The sequence below is a fragment of the Balaenoptera ricei genome, chromosome 11 (genome assembly GCF_028023285.1).
Source record: "Balaenoptera ricei isolate mBalRic1 chromosome 11, mBalRic1.hap2, whole genome shotgun sequence".
NCBI classification, from domain to species: Eukaryota; Metazoa; Chordata; class Mammalia; order Artiodactyla; family Balaenopteridae; genus Balaenoptera; species Balaenoptera ricei.
The window spans coordinates 75,148,889-75,172,380 of NC_082649.1; the positions used below are offsets into that span (position 1 = coordinate 75,148,889).

General features: G+C 38.1%; 1 pseudogene; it reads left to right on the top strand.

Moving 5' to 3' along the window:
- Positions 1-121: 121 nt before the first annotated feature.
- On the top strand, positions 122-20,090 carry LOC132375340 (ATP synthase F(0) complex subunit C2, mitochondrial-like; annotated as a pseudogene).
- Positions 20,091-23,492: the final 3,402 nt, after the last annotated feature.

Sequence of the window (23,492 nt, forward strand, 5' to 3'; positions counted from 1 at the left end):
CACTGCGCCTGCGCACCAGGGGAATTGGCCATCTTCGCTGACGTGCGCCGCTGGCCGGCGTCACCCCCCGGACGTGGCTCCTGGAGCTGGGAGAGGCCAGTTAGCCCCTGTGTAAAGGGCGATGGACACAGTCCCACACTGCCTCGCTTCGTCACGTCCAATCAGACTCAAGGAGGGACGTTTCTGCGCAGAGAAATGCATCCTGGCGGTTGTATTCCTTGCTTCCGGAAAGGCGGGCTGTGCATTATGGGTTAGGTAGTGAACCTCTGTTCTTTCCGCCCTTTGCGCGCGTCCTCTTCAAGGGAACGCGCGTTGGGGATTTCCTGCTCTACGAAGGTGCGCGGTTCACGCACGGGACCACACACTTGCTCTAATGGAGGGGGGAAAACGGGCCCTGCTTTCCCAAGAGATAACTTGTTAAAAGCCGACGTGCAGGGGAAGAGGCTGTAGCAATCCAATATGAAGCTAGGCCTAAACACCTCCGCCCCCACGCCAGGTCATACTGAAGATCCCTAATCTTTTGTCAAAACAAGAGAACTCCGAGACATTTTCGTGGACTATTGAAGCTTTTTAAGAGAAGCCAACGGGGAAGGCTTTTCTTGTATTCTCTCCCAGAAGAAGCATGGAAGATTTATTCTCGATGTTAAGAAAGTGGAAAGCCTCCTCACTTAAAAAATATTTACAATCTTAGTGTTTTCCTGACTACAAAATAAGGTATACATCTTGTTTAAAATACACATATCTACACGTATATCCGTAAGTTCCCCACAATCTTCGCCTCCTACATACTTCCTCCATACTGTTCGTGCAGTTTAGGATTAGGAGCACCCCCGACCAACACCCTTATGCTGGTTAAGTCATGCTCACCCACCTTTCAGATCTGTTTAGAGTTTAACTCCCTGGGAAAATACATTCTTGACCTCCTAACTAAATTACTCAGGCTCAAAAAAATCATAACTGCTCTTCACAGTTATGATTTCACATTTAATATTACTATTGACAACCCGCTTCCCCTCTCCCACTTGTCTGAAAACTCTAGAAGGCCGGCCTCTAGCCCGTTTTTATATTACGTTGTGTTCGCTGGGCTTGGCACACCGCGAAACTCACACACGGTTGAATGATAGAGGGATAGCTGAATAAACTATGGTGTATCCGTTACTATTCCTGAGAATACTCTCAGGAGTTAAAGGGATGTAGAACTATAAATTCTAATGAAAACATCTCCGAGATACAGTTACTGAAAAAACGCCAAATAATGAGTAAGTACCGTGAAGGAATATAAAAATGTAGATTTCACCCGGGGTGGGGTGTGGGTGTGTGTGTGTGTGTGTGTGTGTGTGAATGCAGAACAATAACTTTCAAGTAGAATCTGCAGTAATGATAGTTACTGGTTACCTATCTAACCTGTGTGGAGCGAGGAGGGCACCTTCCCCAGAGTGAGGGAACCTAGTTTGGGGGCGGTAGTCAAAAGAGCTTTATCTATACTTTTAAAAATCCGCTTTATTGAGATATCATTTACATGCAACAAAATTCACCAATTCTAAGTGTACAATTCTATGAATTTTAACAAATGTATACAGTAGTGTAGCCAACACCATAATCATGATATTAATCATTTATATTACCCCCAAAAGTTCTCTCATACTCCTTTGTAGTCGTTCTCTTCCCTCACTTCAAGCTGCTGGCCAACCACTGATGTGCTGTCACTATAGACTTGCCCTTTCCAAAATTTCATGTAAATAGAATACTACAGTATGTAGTCAGTCTTCTGTGTGTGGCCTCTTTCTCCTAGCAGAATGATTTTGAGATTCATCCATGTTATAGCATGTACCAATACTTTGTTTTTTATTGCTGAGTAATATTCCATTGTATGGATATACTACAGTTTCTTTATCCATTCATCAATTGATGGCCCATTTGGGTTGTTTGAAGTTTTGGACTTTTATGAATAAAACTGTTTGAACATTTGAGTACAAGTGTCTGTGAATCTGTATTAATTTATTTTTACAAGATGAATTTATTCATGCACTTATGTAATTTAAAAAATAATCTTTTAATTCAATGACTAAGTTCACCACTGTTTGACATTTATTCTTCCAGATTTTACTCTCTGAAATATTAACATCCCTATATAAATATTAATGGGATTTTATACTGCTAAGCAACTCCTTTTTCAATTTACTAATATACTGTGGCCATGTTAAAATATCAGTACTTACAGATTTAACTCATTCTTTTTAAGGGTTGCATTTCATTGTATGCATGTAAGATAACTTATTTAACTGATCTATCAAATTGTAAAACATGAATTTCTTTGATCAAAATTCCACTTTCAATAATTTATGGTACCAAAATTTCCCTCAAGTTTCCTACGTGATACTTGTAAGATGTTCAATGTTCATTACAGCACTGTAATGGAGAAAACTGGAAACATCATTTAAAATAAATAAATATATTTTTTTGGCCATGCAGCTTGTGGGATCTTAGTTCCCTGACCAGGGATTGAATCCATGCCCTCGGCAGTGAAAGCGTGGAGTCCTAACCACTGGATGGCCAGGGAATTCCCAAAACAAATATTTAAATACTCCTTTGTTTCTTTTCCTCACTGGTCACTAGTCCAGACATTCCAATTTTGCTTTTGCTTTGCTGCAATTTTATGAATTTATGACAGTAATAAATGAAGACAGTTATTAGACCCATTGCCAGGATAAAGATTTAATTTCTTTTCCTAATAGTGCTATCCTAGGCGATTCTGTAGTTGCTTATTCCAGCTGGTGCATTCTGCAGGATGGGGTTGAATAAGATAAAAACCTGTGAAGTTTCAAAAAGAGTAAGCTTTATATTGTTGAAGGCCTACTGAGTAAAACTACGTTTGGTAGAACTACCCTTCAGAAACTGTCATTTCTCAGGAGTGACCCTGAGCAATCAAAACCAAAACCTTCTTTACTCAGGTGGATAAAGTAAAGCCACTTCACAGATTACAGTGGGTTTATTCTGCCCCCCACTTTTTTTTAAATTTCCAAATGTTCCAATAATAACATTCTTAAGCAAGGTGAAATTAAATTTCAATTAAATATACAACATTTGAAGAACAGGGAAATGCAAAGGGTAAGCAACTGATTTTTGCACTCAGATTTTGAAACTCTTTAAAAGCAACTTATTAATTTCTGGTGTGCAACAAAATGCTATTTGATTTTGTAATAACTGAAAGTCTATGCAATTACCTGAGAGATCCACATATTTTCCCAGAATTTGAATTAAATGGAATTATAGACTATATCTCCCTTTTTGAGAAGAAAATTTCCTTTTCACTGGAAATACATGTAAAGAGTTGCTTAGCAGTTGAATAACTTAAAATTGCATTTTGGAAGCTTGCTAGATAAAACATTCTTGTATCCTTTAAGTTTTTATGTCTGCTTTGAGTTTTTATAGAATTCCTTAAAACAATGTTCACCTGATCTAAGGGTCTTCTTAAATTGATTTTCTAAATTTCTTGAGACGAATGAAATGGGTCCCCTTCCTCATAACTTCTTCCAAAATATAATCCATATGTTCTGCTTAGTTAAGCAAAACAGATGGAAAGAATCCTGATCTCCATCACTAGCCTCTAAAACCTAAACCAAAAAATCAGATGAAGATGTCAGGAATAGATTTTTCAGATTTCCCTTTAAGATTTGCTACACATCAAGAAGCTAATGGAGGTTACAAAACAGGATAATGGCCCACTGAAATGTCTCCATTGTAAAGATAAGGATAATCAGAGTCAGAGAGGTTAAGTAACCTGCCCAAGGTATCACAGCTAGTAAGAACTGGGATAAGAACCCATTTCTTCTCATGTCAACACCCTTAACCATGGTACTACTGCCTTTTTTTTTTTTTTCTTTTAAGTATACTTCAAAGCAAGGGTTCCCATATGGAACAAACAGAATGGAATGCCTATTTTAATTAGTGTGAAGAAGCCTCCAAAAGATTTTGAAATTCCCAGATAGCCTCTTTGAAATACTTGTCGTAAAAGGCTAATGAAAAATCAGGTACAAAAGGTATCTAAAACAATAACTAGGTCTAACCCATTATACCCTCCTAGGCTTCCTCATCAAAACATTGGCCCCCAAAATGATGTCTCAATTTCAATCAACTGGGACACTGGAAAAAACTATCCTCAAAAACCCTATGTAAATTCTTCAGCATCAACTTAAATGGCCTCATATGGGTCCCTCCCAGAGTTGATGACTCTCTGAGGGATTTTCTGGCAAACTGCTATGTATTTCCTTAAACAGCCAAGGGGAAACAAAAATTAAAATTGATGTGGTTATTGAATACCACCAGAAATATTTATTGTTTGTCCTGGATGAAACCTGACAATATATTTGAAAGGATTTGATAACTTTAGGATTCGAAATTTGGCCAGGGCTTCCCCGGTGGCGCAGTGGTTGAGAATCCGCCTGCCAAGGCAGGGGACACGGGTTCGATCCCTGGTCCGGGAAGATCCCACATGCCGTGGAGTGGCTAAGCCCGTGCGCCACAACTACTGAGCCTGTGCTCTCTAGAGCCCGTGAGCCACAACTACTGAGCCCACGTGCTGCAACTACTGAAGCCTGCGTGCCCAGAGCCCGTGCTCCACAACGAGAGAAGCCACCGCAATGAGAAGCCCGCACACTGCAATGAAGAATAGCCCCCGCTCACCGCAACTAGAGAAAGCCCGCGCCCAGCAACAAAGACCCAACACAGCCAAAAATAAATAAACAAAATAAATAAATTAAAAAAAAAAAAAAAAGAAATTTGGCCAAATGGGAGAAGCTGATATTCAGGGCCTCCTAGGAATTTTTTTAGGCCTTCTCTCCTAAGCTAAATATACTCAAAGGGAAAGAGACATTCAAACAATAGGTGAATCGGTGTGTCAGTCCTTTTTGTTAATCCTAAAACCTCCCCATTCATCTTAAAATACTTGTAGACGTTGTGACATTAGAAACAGAACTGTCCTGCAGATACACCCCAAAAATCCATCTTGTAAAAAACTTGGATACTTTGTGCCTTTGTGATATAGATTTTATACCCCCATTCTGTCTAGGACCTAAAAGCCATTCTTGGAGATGCAAACATCAGGGAGGTAATTCTTATCAAAAGGGGTAAAAATCATTAAAAAAAAAAATTTTGTGACTTACACAAATACTAGTAACTATAAGGTCTCTGTGTCTCTGTGCGTTTATATTTATACACGTTGTAAATGTGTGATATTCTCCACCTCTGGATGATATTATCAAAATTAATTTGTAGGGACTTCCCTGGTGGCTCAGTGGTTAAGAATCCGCCTGCCAATGCGGGGGACAAGGGTTCGATCCCTGGCCTAGGAAGATCCCACATGCTGCAGAGCAACCGAGCCCGTGCACCACAACTACTGAGCCCGCACTCTAGGGCCCGGGAGCCACAAGTTCTGAGCCCTCGAGCCACAACCACTGAAGCCCGTGCACCCTAGAGCCTGGGCACCACAACTACTGGGCCCACGCGCCTAGAGCCCGTGTGCTGCAACAAGAGAAGCCACCGCAAAGAGAAGCCCGCGCACCGCAACGAAGAGTAATAAGCTCGCTGCAACTAGAGAAAACCCACAGGCAGCAACAAAGACCCAAAACAGCCAAAAAAATAAATAAAATAAAATTTTTTTAAACTGTAAAAAAAAGAAATGCTTATAAAAAAATTTGTAAAGTGCTCTATTTGATTGACTTAAAAACAAACAAGTGCATATATATATATAAATTAAGGATTGGGTATTCTAAAACTCAGAAATATAGAAACTAACCCAGATGTTTTTCAACTTTGTGTGATCTAAGATAAATTAAAGCTAGTTTAAGTTCACTGGTGTAAAAACAGGCATGTTTCTAGAATTATCAGCATCAAGTATAAAATTTTTTATTTTACCTGGGTTAACTGGTCAGGTAGGCTCATGTTGCCTCTTTTAAAATATGTGTCAGCAGGAAAGTAATCAAAGTATGATTGTTAGGAGCAAGTAACAGATATAAGATAAACCGTTTTTAGGTGAACTCTTTAGCAATAATTATATTTTATGTGTACTTAAAAAAATTTCCCAGATCTCTCTCGTTACTTGAAACTTTAAAGATTTTGCAAGTTAAATTAAATAATAGGGTTTATTGAATATCTGGATCATTTCCAAATGGGATAAAATACTGATACATTAATTGCTAAATATAGGTTCATCTACTTTTGGCTTCCTACTATAGAGAAACTAAAGAAAAAGGAGAACATGCTTGTAGAAATAAAAGTTTCCAAGGGTTAAAAGTTATAATTAATGCATGTATTATAATTAAGACTACTGGAAGTAGTAGAGGAGACAGCTCTGTATGTAAGGACAGCATGATGTGTTTTTGGTTAAGAAGAGGTTTGAGGAATAAAGATGCAAATTTGTTGAAGGAAATGAGAGTAATTTTGTCTAAACTAGAACTTCTGGTTATTTCAGAAGACAGTGAGAGAGAATTTTGCCTTGTGTAATCAAGCTGGATAAAACTGAATTATAAGGGTTTTTAAATTACGCTTTAAAATTAGTAGTGTACTTAACGTAAAACTAAAACTTGATTTCCTTTTATCTGTTAAAAGGACAGTGTTTTTTTTATCATTTTGGCCAAATAGATAATTAAGTATTGTTTCATGATCTGTGATCCTATTTAGTCAAGTGTCCAAACTTTTGATATTCTTTGATAGCTTCCCCAAATCAAATGCTATATGAAGTCCTTTTGATCTCTAGTTAACTTTGGGATTTCTCAGGGGGCCCCTGAAATATCTCAAAGAATTTATTCTCTCACCTCATAAAAAGGGAGATGTTAAACTAATTTAGGCTTATTTGATATGTTAAATTACATGGGAAGCATTGTCAAATAAGTAACATTAAGCCTTCTTTATGTTGTGTCTGTATAGATATGTGTTAATAAGTGTTCCAGAAATTGTATGAAATTCCTGGAAGTCTGATATGTCCTGGCATAATGTTGTCTGTCATCAAAATTGAGGCTCACACGAAAAGGACTGAACTTGAATATCAGGGAAATGCCCTAGCTTTTATGCAAAGGCAGTAGCAACAGAATCCGTAAAGATTGTGGTACCTGTGGATGACGTCTATTCTACTTCTGGGGAAAAAAAAAAAAAAGACCCCTCATTGCCAGACCTTTGCCATTCTGATATCCTTCCAACATGGCAAAGGTCTGTTCCAGAAACAGAGAAATTAAGATGGGTAAACAATGGCTGTAATTTAAACAGTCATGGCTATAGGAAACCCAAGACAGCCACTTGGTTCTTCCAGGCTCTCTGGCAAACCCCAGTTTTCGTTTTTTGCATTCCTTCTGCGCAGGCCTCATCTCTTCCCTCTGGACCCTTTGAACACCTGCAGCTGGACTTCATTCAACTGCCACTTAATATGGGTTATCAATACGTTTTTGTTATTGTATGCATGTTTTTCAGATGGGTTGAAGCCTTCCTCTGCCATAAGGCTTGATGCCCTCACAGTGGCAAGGAAATTGTTTGACAGTGGGTTTCCCACTTTGGGTAGACCTTTCACAATCTCCACTGATCAAGGTACCCAATTCATTGGGCAAATCATATGAGCCTTAATGAAAAACTGACAAACTTCTTGGAATTACCACTGTCCCTATATCACCCTCAATCATCGGGTAAGTTCAAGAGAACTAATGGAAATACTGGTTTCAAGCAGAGCAAGTATTAATTACATGGGACTGCATAAACTCAGGAGGATGCTCTAACATTTTGGATTTCCAGATTTAAGGAAACCTTTTCTCTGAAGCTATCTAGGACTTAATGACAGTTTGGTAAAGTATACCTTCGTGAACGAAGATGAAACATTTACTTTTCTCCCTACCTGGTCCCTCCAGAATTCAGAATCTCTCAGTGAATATTCTTATTTTCATGACAATATATTTATCTGCATAAGTTCAATAAGAATCTGTTCTGGGCTTCCCTGGTGGCGCAGTGGTTGAGAATCTGCCTGCCAATGCAGGGGACATGGGTTCGAGCCCTGGTCCGGGAAGATCCCACATGCCGCGGAGCGGCTGGGCCCGTGAGCCACAACTACTGAAGCTGCGCGTCTGGAGCCTGTGCTCCGCAACAAGAGAGGCCACGATAGTGAGAGGCCCGTGCACCGCGATGAGGAGTGGCCCCCGCTTGCCACAACTAGAGAAAGCCCTCGCGCAGAAACGAAGACCCAACACAGCCAAGAAATAAATAAATAAATAAATAAATAAATAAATAAATAAATAAAAAGTGAAATTCTTTAAAAAAAAAAAGAATCTGTTCTCCTTCTCACACTGCACCCAAACCATATGAATATGAGGACTACAGAGAGCAGTCATATAAATGTAAGGAATGTGGGAGAGCCTTCAGTTACCACAAATCTGTTCCTATGAAAGGACTCACCCTGGAAGAACACTCTGTGAATGTAAGCAATGTGGAAAAGCCTTCAGTTAATACCAGTCTATTCAAAGACATGAAAAGAGTCACATTGGGGAGAAACCCTATGAATGGAACAATGGGTAAAGCCTTCAATTGTTCCAATATGTTAAGATAAATGAGAGAACTCATACTGGAGAGAAACCCTATGAATGCAAGGAATGTGGGAAAGCCTTCAGTTACTGCAGTACATTTTGAAGCCATGAAAGAACTCAGAATGGAGAGAAATCTCTTGAATGCAAGCAAAGTGAGAAAGCCTTCAATTTGCCCAAATCCTTACAAAATCACGTGAGAATGAACACCAGGAAGAAACAATATAAATGTGAAAAACATGGGAAATTTTTCAATTTCAACAAATACCATCGAAGTCATATGTAAACTCCCACTGGAGAGAAATCCCACGAATACAAGTAATACTGGAAAGCCTGATGTAAATTAATTCACATATAATGCTTCTGAAAATTCACAATATGAATGTTATCAGTTACAAATATATATATTTTTTAATCAATCCCTCATTCATAAAGTAATTCTGTGGAGCATGGATTCTGCTTGTTACTTTTACCAATGTACACTGAACTGAGATGATTCTGTAAGTACTTTTAGCCTTAGTACATAAGTTTAATAGGTCATGTTTTTTCATTAAATCAGTTAATAACATTTTTGTCTTTCCATTATGAAGTTTGCTGGATCCATGGGTAAATTGAAGTGTACTTTGAATATGCAAGTAGCTTCAATTTTTATATAATTAAAAAACTGTTTTCTAAGTAAGGGGTCATTGAAAAATGACACTGACATTTGTTGGACTTTTCCAACTGGCCTCCTGTGGGAGGTTCTGGATATCTTACCCATTATATATATTTCACCTTTCCTATAAGAAAAATTACATTTTGTTGGCCAGAAGAGCCTTTTTCCATTTTCCTTGCTAGTAAATAGTTGACATAAATTTGTTAAGTATACAAAGGTTGTTATATCGTCACATGTGAAGTATTCTTTTCATCTTTTGCCTTCTGTTCTTTGTCATTACTTCTAATTGGGATATGAATAACGGACTTTGCATTAACAAGGGGGACCTGTGATAGGACAATAAAATCTGGAGTTGGAGATTACCATTCTGGATTGTATCCTGTCAACATAGGTAATGTTATGAAGTACATTTTCTAAAATCTACTGCTTTTATGGCTCCATGTTAGAATTCATGGAATCTATGGAAGAAGGAGGAAAATAACAGCTTTTGTTTTATTGAATAGCAAAGGAAATCAAAAAAAAAAAAAAAAAGAAATAAAGAAAAAGAACCTGTTCTCCTTGTAAAAGGACACAATTACCAAGGCTTTCACTGGAATGTAATGTTTGAGAGAAACGTACATAGCCTCATATGACCAGACAGCTTCAAGGAACTGTATGGAAAAATCAAGCTGTTATTTTGCTTACAAGGTTCTAGCAAAGCAATCTTACAGAAATACTTATATGGCCAATCACTGTTCTTGCTGCATGTATATAAATAATCAGGCCAAGTTTAATACAAACAAATTTAGTTTTACTGTGATTATCTATAGTAAAAAAAATGGGAGTAATTATAGAGAGAAAAATTAAGTTTTTACCTTTGTAGATATTAGATTTTAGTGCTGTTAATTGTCACACCTCTATACTGGACTCCCCTGGCCTAAGGTATTGCCTGTGGTCTTGCTGACTGTTCATAATACCACTTTTGGGAAACATAAACTCACTCCACATGAGATAATCATGGGCAGACCAATGTCTATTGGTATACAACCTTCTGCTGATCCTCTGTAGTCCCATGCTAGTATGATCAGCTACTGTAAGTCTTTAATATCTTATTTTCAAGCCTATTACCAACAGGTTAAAGAAGCTTTCCCATATTCCAATTTAGGGAAACCTTGTTGGTCAGAGTCTGGAGCCTGGTGACTGGATATTCTGGAGGCATTATCAGAAAAACAACACCCTCAAGCCCCACTGGAAGGAAACTTACCAAGTGCTTCTGGCCACTTGCACTGCTGCAAAACTAGAAGGCAATAAGCCTTGTATACATATATCATAGCTAAAGGAGGCTCCAACTGACATCTGGTCCTGTACAAACACTGGAGACCTCCAAATCAAGTTGACAAGGATGAGAAGTAGTGGACATCGATGTAGACTGCTTCCATCCAAGATACCAGATCAAGACTTCCCATTTCAGCTAAACACAAAATCTTTTCTTCTCTTTCCTTTATTCTGGCACTGACTTGGAAAGATAATGTCATCAGCCATATGTTCCAGGCCATTGCTAAGGAAGGTAATCTCTAGAATTTAGAACAACTTTTTATTGCAAGCTAGGAAAAAAATCTAACCGACCCCGGCCTTAAATGGGCAAATGCAACAATTCTTGCAGATGAATCCATTAACAATGCCACCTTAGTGGACAGGATTTATTTTTTGGTGGTTATCATTCTCCTTGGGCATATGAATGCCTAGATGGCTGGTGCACAGCTGGGCAATGCTTCCTAAGTTACCTAACTGTGACCCTAACTGTTCTCGAAAGGGCCTACCAGGAGGCATTTATGATTCAGGATTTCCTTCCCTTGGCAGGTCCCTACTTCCCTGGTTAGGAATAAATACAAATGAGGCTATGATCAGGAACCTTTCCTTAACTCTTGAAAGTACAGCAGGATCCACTGCTAAGCAATAGCCTCCCAGCAAAGATCCTTGGACTTTCTGGGGGGGTTGAAATTCAGTTACATATTAAGCAAGCCACTTGGCTTAAGAAGATGACTCTGAATGGGGTCTTTGATTGGTTTGGGTCTTGGAGACCATAGCTTCAAAGTCCACTCCAAACACTGGAAATTATCCTGCTTATTATAATCATAGTAATCCCCCTGGTGCTTTGTATCCTCTCAAAAGCTTTAAATGCGTGTTTGCAGCCACTAACCACCATGCAAATGATCACCCTAAGACTAGAACAACAGAAAAGAAGCAAAGAGAGTAACCAATTTAATGATTATGAATAATGACCTGTGAATGTCACAGGGCTTAAGGAAAAATGTCATGACCTATGGATGCAGAGAGTGACCTATGGCAGCTGAGAGTGGCACTAATGCCTTAATTTTTTATCACATCTCATTTATGCTGAGAGTTTGATCAGAAGGGAGGAATCGTTAAAGAAGAAGCAGACCCAAAATGGAGTCATTTGCTTCCCCTTACCCACTACAGCAAACCAGGACTTAATTGCTGTTCCAGCTCCTCCCAGAAATGACCTTTTGTTTAACAATGGTTAAAGAAATTATTAGGTAGCATGAAGCTGAAATGTCTAAGACTGCTATGTACCATAACAACATCAACATCATTTTTTATTTCAGAAAACCTTCTTCCCCTTACCCAAATCTCCATCTATCCTGACTGTATAAATATTTCAAATGTCTCATAATTACTCACATATCTCCCATGCTACAAAACAGAAATGAATTTACTCAAAAAAAATTTTCCTCCAAAAATTAGATTTACTGACTCATGTCTTCATGGTAAATGATGGTTGACAGTGAAACAATCATCTAACATTAAATTCAAATATCTGTATGGTTCTCAAATTTTAACATGCATCAGGATTCCTTAGAGGGATTGTTAAAACCAGATTGCTGGGACTCTCACTTCTACTCAAGATAAAGTAACAAAGACCAGATTTACCCCCTCACCTAAAATAATTTTTAAAAAAACAGACAAAATTTATTAAACAATGGTTTTCAAGACCCTGGACACCAGGCAATGAAAAACAATGATTCCTGAAAGACAAAACAAATGCAGTAAGGCTTGAATCTGAGACTGCCCCTGCTTACTGCCTTGAGAGTGTTTCCAGGCCATAGCACAGAAAGGGGAACAGAGGGGTAGGCTGGTGAACTCCTTGAGCTGAAAGTCTGAGAAAACCAAACTTTAGGGCAGAATGCCAGGCAGGAGAGAGCAAAGAAAGAAAAATACCTTGTATAGAAAGAGATCTACAGAAGATTCCCCTAGAATATTCAGCAGAGTACCGTTAAATACATGCATGTGCGGAAACGACCGAAAAGCCAAAGACTCATCAAAGGATTAAAGAGAACAGTGCCTGTTCCCATCAGCAAGACTGAAAAAACTCATAATTCATGGGTTAGTGAGTAGGATACTCAAGAAGGTCTCCCCTCAGTAGTGAAGAATAATTAGTTCTATATTGAGCACTACTTCGAACCTATCTAACAAGTCATAAAACACCTAAAAGGACCAAATTGTTTGCAAATAGCTTAACTGCACCCTAGAACAAAGCTCAAGAAATTTTTAAGAATACAAAAATATCCAACGTCTAACAAGGTAAAATTCTGGCATCTAACTTAAGATTATTATTTTTTTAATATTTATTTTATTTTATTATTTATTTTCTTTATTTTTTTGGCTGCATCAGGTCTTAGCTGCAGCACTCAGGATCTTCGTTGAGGCACGTGGGAGCTTTTCGTTGCAGCACATGGATTTCTCTCTAGTTGCAGCACGTGGGCTCCAGAGTGCGTGGGCTCTGTAGTTTGCAGCATGCAGGCTCTCTCGTTGAGGCACGTGAGCTCAGTAGTTGTGGCACGTGAGGGCTTAGTTGCCCTGTGGCATGTGGGATCTTAGTTTCCTGACCAGGGACTGAACCTGCGTCCCCTGCATTGGAAGGCGGATTCTTTACCACTGGACCACCGGGGAAGTCCGTAACCTAAGATTATTGAGTATACAAAGAAGCAGGAACATGTGACCCATAATAATGAGGTAGTCCGTCAAAATGAACTCAGAACTGACAGAGACGTTATCTTAAATAAGTACAGGACTTCCCTGGTGGTGCAGTGGTTAAGAATCCGTCTCCCAGTGCAGGGGACACGGGTTCGAGCCCTGGTCCGGGAAGATCCCACATGTCGCGGAGCAACTAAGCCTGTGTGCCACAACTACTGAGCCTGCACTCTAGAGCCCACGAGCCACAACTACTGAAGCCCGCGCGCCTAGAGCCCGTGCTCTGCAACAAGAGAAGCCACTGCAATGAGAAGCCCGCACACCACAACGAAGAGTAGTCCCCGCTCACCGCAACTAGAGAAAGCTTGCGCACAGCAACGAAGACCCAATGCAGCCAAACATAAATAAATTAAAAAAAAAAAAAGTACAGACATGAAAAACAAAAGACATAAATCAAGCTTCTAGAAATAAAACCTACCATGTCTAAGATGAAAAATACACTAGATAGTTAACAGCAGATTAGACAATACAAAAGAGAAGACTAACTTAAAGGCATAGCAATACAAAAGTATCCAAAATGAAATACACATAGAGGAGTAAAACAAAAACATGAAAAGCATCAGTGAGCTGTAGGACAACGTCAAGCAGCCTAATACGAGAGTTAACTGATGTCCCTGAAAGAAGGGAAGGGGGTCAGAAAAAATACTTGAAGAAATAATGACCAAGTTTTCCAAATTTGATTACAACTATAAAACCACATATTCAAGAAGCTCAACTGACCCCGTACAAGAAACCTGAATAAAACTACATCATGGGCTTCCCTGGTGGCACAGTGGTTGAGAATCTGCCTGCCAATGCAGAGGACACAGGTTCAAGCCCTGGTCTGGGAAGATCCCACATGCCGCGGAGCAACTGGGCCCGTGAGCCACAACTACTCAGCCTGCGTGTCTGGAGCCTGTGCTCCGAAACAAGAGAGGCCACAACAGTGAGAGGCCCACGCAACGCAATGAAGAGTGGCCCCCGCTCGCCACAACTAGAGAAAGCCCTCACACAGAAACGAAGACCCAACACAGCCAAAAATAAAAATTAAAAAAAAAAACTACATCAAAGCCTATCATTATCAAATAACTCAAAACCAGTGACAAAGAGAAAACCTTAAAAGTAGCAAGAGAAAAAGAGACTTATCAGCTACATAGGAACAAAGATAAAGATGACATATTTCTCACTGGAAATAATGCAAGCAGGAAGACAGTGGAGCAGCATTTTAAAATACTAGAAGGAAAAAAGAACAGCTTAGAAATCTATATGCAGCAAAAAACATCATTTAAAAAGAAGGTAAAATAAAGATATTTCCAGACATACAAAAGTTGAAAGAATTCATCAACAGCAAATCTGCACTACAAAAACGTTAAAGGAAGTTCTTCAGGCAGAAGGATAATGATACCATAAAGAGCTACACAAAGGAATAAAGAGCACCAGAAAAGGTTAAGTATAAGAGTATACATGTAAGAATTTGTTTTCTTACTATTTAAAACTTAAAAAAAAAATAATGAACTATTTAAACAAAACTAACAATAATGTATTGTGGTATTTATAACTTACGTAAAAGTAAAATCCATGAACAGTAATATTACAAAGGCTGGAAGGAGCCAAACAGAAGTACACTATTCTAATATTCTATACATCAAGTGGCATAATATCACTTGAGGGGGAACTGATAAGTTACAAATGTGTGCTGTAAATCTTAAAGCAACTACACTAAAATAATAAAACAAAGAGTTATACTTAATAATCCCACAAAGGAGATAAAACGAGATCATAAATATTCCATTAATTCAAAAGAAGTCAGAAAAAAAGGAAAAGGGGAACAAGAGCAGATAATACAAACAGAAAACAAATAGCAAGATAATAGATTCAAATGTTTTTTTTTGTAACCATAGCAATAATCACAGTAATTGTAAATGATATACCAATTAAAAGGCAAATTTTGTGAAATTGGATAAAAAAGCAAGAACTAGGGAATTCCCTGGCAGTCTAGTGTTTAGGACTTGACACTTTCACTGCAGTGGGCCCAGGTTTGATCCCTGGTCAGGGAACTATAAGACCCCACAAGGCGTTCAGTGTGGCCATAAAAAAAAAAAAAAAGCAAGAACTATGTTACCTACAAAAGTATTTTATTTTGTTGAAGAGCTGGCTCTTTGTAAAAAAATACTTATTTATTTATTTATTTTGGCTGCACTGGGTCTTAGTTGTGGCAAGCAGACTCCTTAGTTGAGGCATGCAGGCTTCTTTTTTTTAATTTTTATTTTTTTATAAATTTATTTTATTTCTTTCTTTTTGGTTGCATTGGGCCTTCATTGCTGCATGCAGGCTTTCTCTAGTTGCAGTGAGCGGGGGCTACTCTTCGTTGCGCTGCGTGGGCTTCTTATTGTGGTGGTCTCTCCTGTTGCAGAGCACAGGCTCTAGGCATGTAGGCTTCAGTAGTTGTGGCATGCGGGCTCAGTAGTTGTGGCTTGTGGGCTCTAGAGTGCAGGCTCAGTAGTTGTGGCACATGGGCTTAGGTGCTCCACGGCATGTGGGATCCTCCTGGACCAGGGCTCGAACCCGTGTCCCCTGCATTGGCGGGCAGATTCCCAACCACTGTGCCACCAGGGAAGCCCCCATGTGGACTTCTTAGTTGCGGCATGCGGACTCTTAGTTGCAGCATGTGGACTTCTTAGTTGTGGCATGCGAACTCTTAGTTGTGGCATGTATGCGGGATCTAGTTCCCTGACCAGGGATCGAACCTGGGCCCTCTGCATTGGGAGTGCAGAGTCTTACTCCCTGGACCACCAGGGAAGACCCTACAAAGGTATTTCAAATGTAAAAATACAAGTAGGTAAAAGTATGGAAAAGATATATCATGCTAACAATAGTCATAAGAAACCTGGAATTCTATTAATATCAGACTAGATTTCTGAGCGAAGTATACACAAATCTACAATTATGGTCAAGAGATTTCAATAGCCCTCTCTTAATAACTGACAGAACAAGAAGGCAGAAAATCAGCAAGGACGTGAACAACACTATCAACAAACTTGACCTAACTGACATTTATATAACACTCTACCCAACAACAGCAAAATACACATTGTTCTCAAGTGTACCCAGAACATTTACAAAGATAAACCATATTCTGGACCATAAAATGAATCTTAAAAATTTAAAAGGACTCAGATCATACCAAGTATGTTCTCAGACCACATTAAATGAAATTTGAAATCAAGAACAAAAAGATTTTTAGAAAATCTATAAATATTTAAAAAGGAAATAACACTTCTAAATAACCCATGGATCAAAGAAATCCTAAAGGAAATTATAAGGTATTTTGAACTGAATGAACATAAATATAGAACATATCAGAATTTATGGGATGCCACTAAAGCAGTACTTAGGGGAAATTGTATAGCACTAAAAACCTCTATTAGAGAAGAGAAAAGGTCTCAGATTAATGACCTCAGCTTCTATCTACCTTGAGAAACAAAAAAAAAAGAAGACCAAATTAAAACCAAAGTAAGCAGAAGAAAGGAAAGACAAAAGTAAGAATCAATGAAATGGAAAACAGAAAAACAGAAAATCAATATAACCAAAATCTGGTTCTTTAAGAAGATGAATAAAATTCATAAACCTCCAGTATCAGGAATGAGAAAAGTTACATCACTATAGTTTCTACAGATAATAAAAGAATAACAAGGGAATATTATGAACAATTTTATTCCCTTAAATGCCACCACTTAGAGGAAACGCACACAGTTCTTGAAAAACACAAAATACCAAAGCTCACTCAAGAAGAAATAGATAACCTTAACAGCCTTGTATCTTTTTAAAAGTTGAAAATGTAAACACCTTCCCACCAACCATCATTTAAGGAAGAAATAACACCATTGTGACACAAAGTCTTCCAACTCACTCCATGAGGCCTGATACCAAAACCAGACAGTCATTACAAAAAGACTACAACCCAACACTGCTCATGAACACAGATGCAAAAATTCTAAACAAAAATTTAGCAAATCAAATCCAAAACTATATTAAAAGGATAACATATCAAGGCTAAGTGGGGTTTAATCCCAGGAATACAGTTGGTTTAACATTCAAAAGTTGATCAGTGTTAACAAACCAATCATATTCACAAAATGAAAACAAAACAAAACCATATAATCATCTTGATAGATTCAGAAAAAGCATTTAAGGGCTTCCCTGGTGGTGCAGTTGTTGAGAGTCTGCCTGCCAATGCAGGGGACACGGGTTCGAGCCCTGGTCTGGGAAGATCCCACATGCCGCGGAGCAACAAAGCCCGTGAGCCACAACTACTGAGCCTGCGCGTCTGGAGCCTGTGCTCCGCAACGAGAGGCCGCGACAGTGAGAGGCCCGCGCACCGCGATGAAGAGTGGCCCCCGCTCACCGCAACTAGAGAAAGCCCGTGCACAGAAACAAAGACCCAACACAGCCAAAAATTAATTAATTAATTAATTAATTTAAAAAAAAAAGAAAAAGAAAAAGCATTTAACAAAATCCAGAGTCCATTCCTGATAAAAACTCAGCAAACTAGGAATAGAAGAGGACTTCATAAACTTGATAAAGGACATCTACAAAAAACCTACAGCTAATATCAGACCTAATGATAAAAGTCTGAATGCTTTCCTTTAAGATCAGGAATAAGACAGATGTCTAGTCTCATATATGTTATTCAACATTCCATTGGAGGTTCCAGCCAGTGAAATCAGGCAAGAAAAATAAACAAAAGTCATCCATATTGGAAAGGAGAAGTAAAACAGTCTTTATTCATAGATGGCATGATCTTCTATGTAAAAAAATATGATGGAATATGCCAAAATAAAGTTACTAGATCTAATAAATGAGTTTAGTAAGGTAGTGGGATACAACATCAATATACAAAAGTCAACTATATATTAGAATTTTGAACTGGACTTTTTAATGAAAATTGAAAACTGAATTTTATAAAGTGATACCATTTACAACAATATCAAACATATGATAGGAATATGGGTACATCTGACAGAAGATGTGAAAGATATGTACCTTGAAAACTATAAAATACTGCTAAGAAATTAGAGAAGACATAAATAAATGGAGAGATATATTTTGTTCATAGATCAGAGACAATGTTAAGATGTCACTTCTCCCCCAATTTACAATCCCAATCACCAGCAGTAATTTGTGTAGAAATTCATAAATTTCTGCTTCTTCAAAAGACCTGTTTCATGAAAATGAAAAAAGGCATTAATTTTGGAGAAAAATTTTGTAGACCGTATATCTGAAAAAGAATTTGCATCAAGAATATATAGAGAGCTTCCCTGGTGGTGCAGTGGTTAAGAATCTGCCTGCCAATGCAGGGGACACGGGTTCAAACTCTGGTCTGGGAAGATCCCACATGTTGTGGAGCAACTAAGCCCGTGCGCCACAACTACTGAGCCTGCACTCTAGAGCCCTTGAGCCACAACTACTGAGCCCATGTGCCACAACTACTGAAGCCTGTGCGCCTAGAGCCCGTGCTCCACAACAGGAGAAACCACTGCAATGAGAAGCCCACGCACTGCAACGAAGAGTAGCCCCCGCTCACCGCAACTAGAGAAAGCCTGCACACAGCAACGAAGACCCAAGGCAGCCAAAAAATAAATAAATTTATTTAAAAAAAGAAAAAAGAATATATAGAGAACTCTCAAAATTCAACCAGTAGAATTTAAACAACTCAGTCTTTAAAAAGAGCAAAGATTTTAACAGACAGTTTACCAAAGAACATATACAGATGACTAATGGAAAGCACATGGAAAGATGTTCAACATAACAGGTCATTTGGGAAATGCAACTTACAATCCCAGTGAGACAACAATACAAGCATATTAGAATGGCTAAATTTAAAAAGGCTGGGCAAGGAATTCTCTGGTGGTCCAGTGGTTAGGGCTCCACGCTTCCACTGCAGGGGGCACAGGTTTGATCCCTGGTCGGGGAACTAAGATCCTGCAAACTACACGGCATGGCAAAAAAAAAAAAAGGCTGCGCATACCAAGTGTTGAGTAGGATGTGCAGAAACTGAAACTCTCATACACAGTTGGTGGAAACAAATTAGTACAACCACTCTGAAAAACAGTTTGGCAATTTCTTAAAAAGTGAAACATTCACCTACCATATGATTCAGCTATCACACGCACTATCACTCCTAGTATTTACCCAAGATAAAAGGATATATATGTCCATACAAAGACTTGTACATGAGTGTTCATAGCAGATTTGTAATAGACAAAAACTAAAAATGACCCAAACGTCCATCAACAGGTGATTGGATAAGAAATTTGTGTTATAGCCATATAATGGAATACCACTGGGCAATAAAAAGAATCAACTATTTAAACATGCAGTATGAACGAATCTCAAAATCATCATGCTGAGTGAAACAAGTCAGATCACTCTCTGCACTGGGAGCCACTTTCCTGCCACAGCCCCTTACTCCCCTCCCTGGTGAGGAGTACCTCTGAGCTGCTGGGCCGACCACTGTCTGCAGTAGTGATGAAACAACTGCAGAAGCTGACAGATGAGAGCCTCAGCAGCTTGGCAGCCTCAGGGTTCTTGACCTCCCCTTTCCCTAGGCATAGCTTCCAAACCAGTGCCATTTAAGGGACACTGACACAGCAGCCACGTTCACTGGGGCTGGGGCTGCCACAGTTGGGGTGGCTGGGATTGGCACTGTGTTTGGGAGCCTCATCCTTGGTTATGCCGGGAACTCTCCTCTGACGCAACAGCTCTCCTCCTATGCCATTCTGGGCTTTGCCCTCTTGGAGGCCATGGGACTCTTTTCCCTGATGGTAGTCTTTTCCATTCTCTTTGCCATGTTAAGGAGCCCTCTCTAACTCCCATAGTTCTTTCTACCGTGTCTAATTGGCCCTGTATGTTCCTTTTCCTACACATCCCCAGGCAGCCTGGGGAAAGTGGTTGGCTCAGGGTTCGACAGAGGGAAGACAAATAAATACTATGTTAAGATGTTAAAAAAGAAAAGAAAAAAGCCAGATCAAAAAAAGAAGTACATACTGTGTGTAAAACCTAGAAAATACAAACTAATCTACAGTGACAGAACACAGATCAGTGGCTGTTTGGAAAGGGGAGGCAGGATGGAGTGCAAAGTAACATAAGAAGATTTTGGGGGGTGACAAGACATGTTCTTATCTTGACTGTGCTGATGGCTCTATGGGTGTATTCAAATGTCCAAACTTATCAAACTGTACACTTTGTGTTCAGTTTATTGTATGTCAATTACACCTCAGTAAAGCTGTTTTTTAAAAACACAAATTTCTGGATTCTATCACCAGAGCCTTTGGCTGTAAAAATATTTACCCATTTCGTTTGATCAAAATCAATCATTTTTATAGCTTCCTACTGAAGTCTAAATATCCACTCACTTAATAGCAAGTATGATAACCTGGGAACATAAAGTTACTATTTTTCAAAATTATCTCAATATAGAAGCAATTTATACTACAAAGTATTCATCCTGGTGGATATGGAAAAATATGAGGGATAATAAAAAAATAAATAAATAAAGGATTTATGAAGTTTAACTTTCTAATGGCTAAGCAGAAATAGTATGATGACAACGAAAATGGGGAGGCAAAAATAAACAAAAACCGACGCACCTATGGTCATCTAATCTATGACAAAGGAGGCAAGAATATACAATGGAGAAAAGACAGTCTCTTCAATAAGTGGTGCTGGGAAAACTGGACAACTACATGTAAAAGAATGAAATAGAACATTCTCTAATACCATATACAAAAATAAACTCAAAATGGATTAAAGATCTAAATGTAAGGCCAGACACTATCAAACTCTTTGAGGAAAACACAGGAAAAACACTCTTTGACATAAATCACAGCAAGATCTTTTTTGATCCACCTCTTAGAGTAATGGAAATAAAAACAAAAATAAACAAATGGGACCTAATGAAACTTAAAAGCTTTTGCACAGCAAAGGAAGCCATAAACAAGATGAAAAGACAACCCTCAGAATGGGAGAAAATATTTGCAAATGAAGCAACTGACAAAGGATTAATCTCCAAAATATACAAGCAGCTCATGCAGCTCAATATCAGAAAAACAAACAATCCAATCCAAAAATGGGCAGAAGACCTAAATAGACATTTCTCCAAAGAAGATATACAGATTGCCAACAAACACATGAAAGGATGCTCAACATCACTAATCATTAGAGAAATGCAAATCAAAACCACAATGAGGTATCACCTCACACCAGTCAGAATGGCCATCCTCAAAAAATCTACAAACAATAAATGCTGGAGAGGGTGTGGAGAAAAAGGGAACCCTCTTGCACTGTTGGCGGGAATGTAAATTGATACAGCCACTATGGATAACAGTATGGAGGTTCCTTAAAAAAATAAAAATAGAGCTACCATATGATCCAGCAATCCTACTCCTGGGCACATATCCGGAGAAAACCGTAATTCAAAAAGATACATGCACTCCAACGTTCACTGCAGCACTATTTACAATAGCCAGGACATGGAAGCAACCTAAATGTCCATTGATGGATGAATGGATAAAGAAGATGTGGTACATACCTTCTTTGGAAGATTACTGGAATATAGCTCATCCATAAAAAAGAACGAAATAACGTCACTTGCAGCAACATGAATGGACCTAGAGACTGTCATACTGAGTGAAGTCAGACAGAGAAAGACAAATATCGTATGATATCACTTATATGTGGAATCTAAAAAATGGTACAAATGAACTTATTTACAAAACAGAAATAGAGTCACAGATGTAGAAAACAAACTTATGGTTACCAAGGGGGAAAAAGGGGGGGGGATAAACTGGGAGATTGGGATTGACATACACACTACTATATATAAAATAGGTAACTAATAAGAACCTACTGTATAGCACAGGGAGCTCTACTCAATATTCTGTAATGACCTATATAGGAAAACAATCTAAAAAAGAGCAGATATATGTATATGTACAACTGATTCACTTTGCTGTACAGCAGAAACTAACACAACATTGTAAATCAACTATAATAAAACTTAAAAAAAAAGTTTAAACAGAAGAACCCGAGCCTAGTGTTAACACTAGTAAAATGGAATGAAACCTACGATAATTAGACAACAATAATCTTAACTTGAAGAAAGGCATAGCGTGGTATTCAAGTAATGGGTAACAGAGAAAGGCTGGTGTTCAAAAGTCCAGAAATAACACTGGAGACTAGGATATAGCAGAATTCTACTGCCATCTTTTTTTTCTCAACATTTGTGCATCATGAGATAGGCAATGTTATAACTGCAAAATAAATGTCATAAACCTATTTCATTAACTAACCATCAACCTTAAACTTGCTTTTCTAAAAATTGGTTAGATGTGGGATATATTTTAGGAATCATGATTTTGTACCTTGTATCAAATGCTTTATCTATTTCAAACAAACAAGGAAAATTCTCGGAGCTCTATTAACAAATGCTAATTTCTATTGATACAATAATAAATACCATAATTCAACCAAGTTGTAGATGGCATATAAGTACTGTATCTTCAATATATGAAGGGATATCAAGTTATTAGTGATAATTTAGTCATTATTATGAGTTAACATATTTTGTTATTTAAATGACATTCATCCATAATTAGAGAAGCTTTTTGCCTTCTTCAACTATCTGTTTTTAAAGGACTCATATTAGAAAGTTAATAGTTAAAATTTCCCCCCCAAGTTATGCTAAAAGAAGAAAGTAAAATTCAGGTATATAAAAACAAGTAAGTTAAGTTATGGGCAAGTGAAAACCAAAGGACAGATTTTAATGGCATCTCTTCTAAATGTACCAATATATTTTACAGTATACTTTGAAGGATATTACCCAGTAACTTCAAAAAGGAGTAACATCCAATATATTTTATTATTAAAAAATAAATTAAAATCTAAAGAACGGTATTATATACTAGCTACTTTCAAAAACAAAGAGGAAGAAATAAAAGTAATTTGAGATTTAAGGTTAGAAAAGAAAAGGTAGCAAGCAGAGAATCTAACAATACCTAGATTATTAAGCTAAAAATTTTTCATCAGAACATTTCACAAAAATCAAGACACTGGCAGGAAGGATATGAAATCACTTAATTCTGTCTGTTAATAAAATGGACTATTCATCTGTTCATAATGAAGTAAACAGAGGAAGGTTTTCATTTAAATTAAAAAAATAAGTTAGAAACTAAAAGGAATCCCATAATGCAAAGGTTTCATTTACTCTGCAT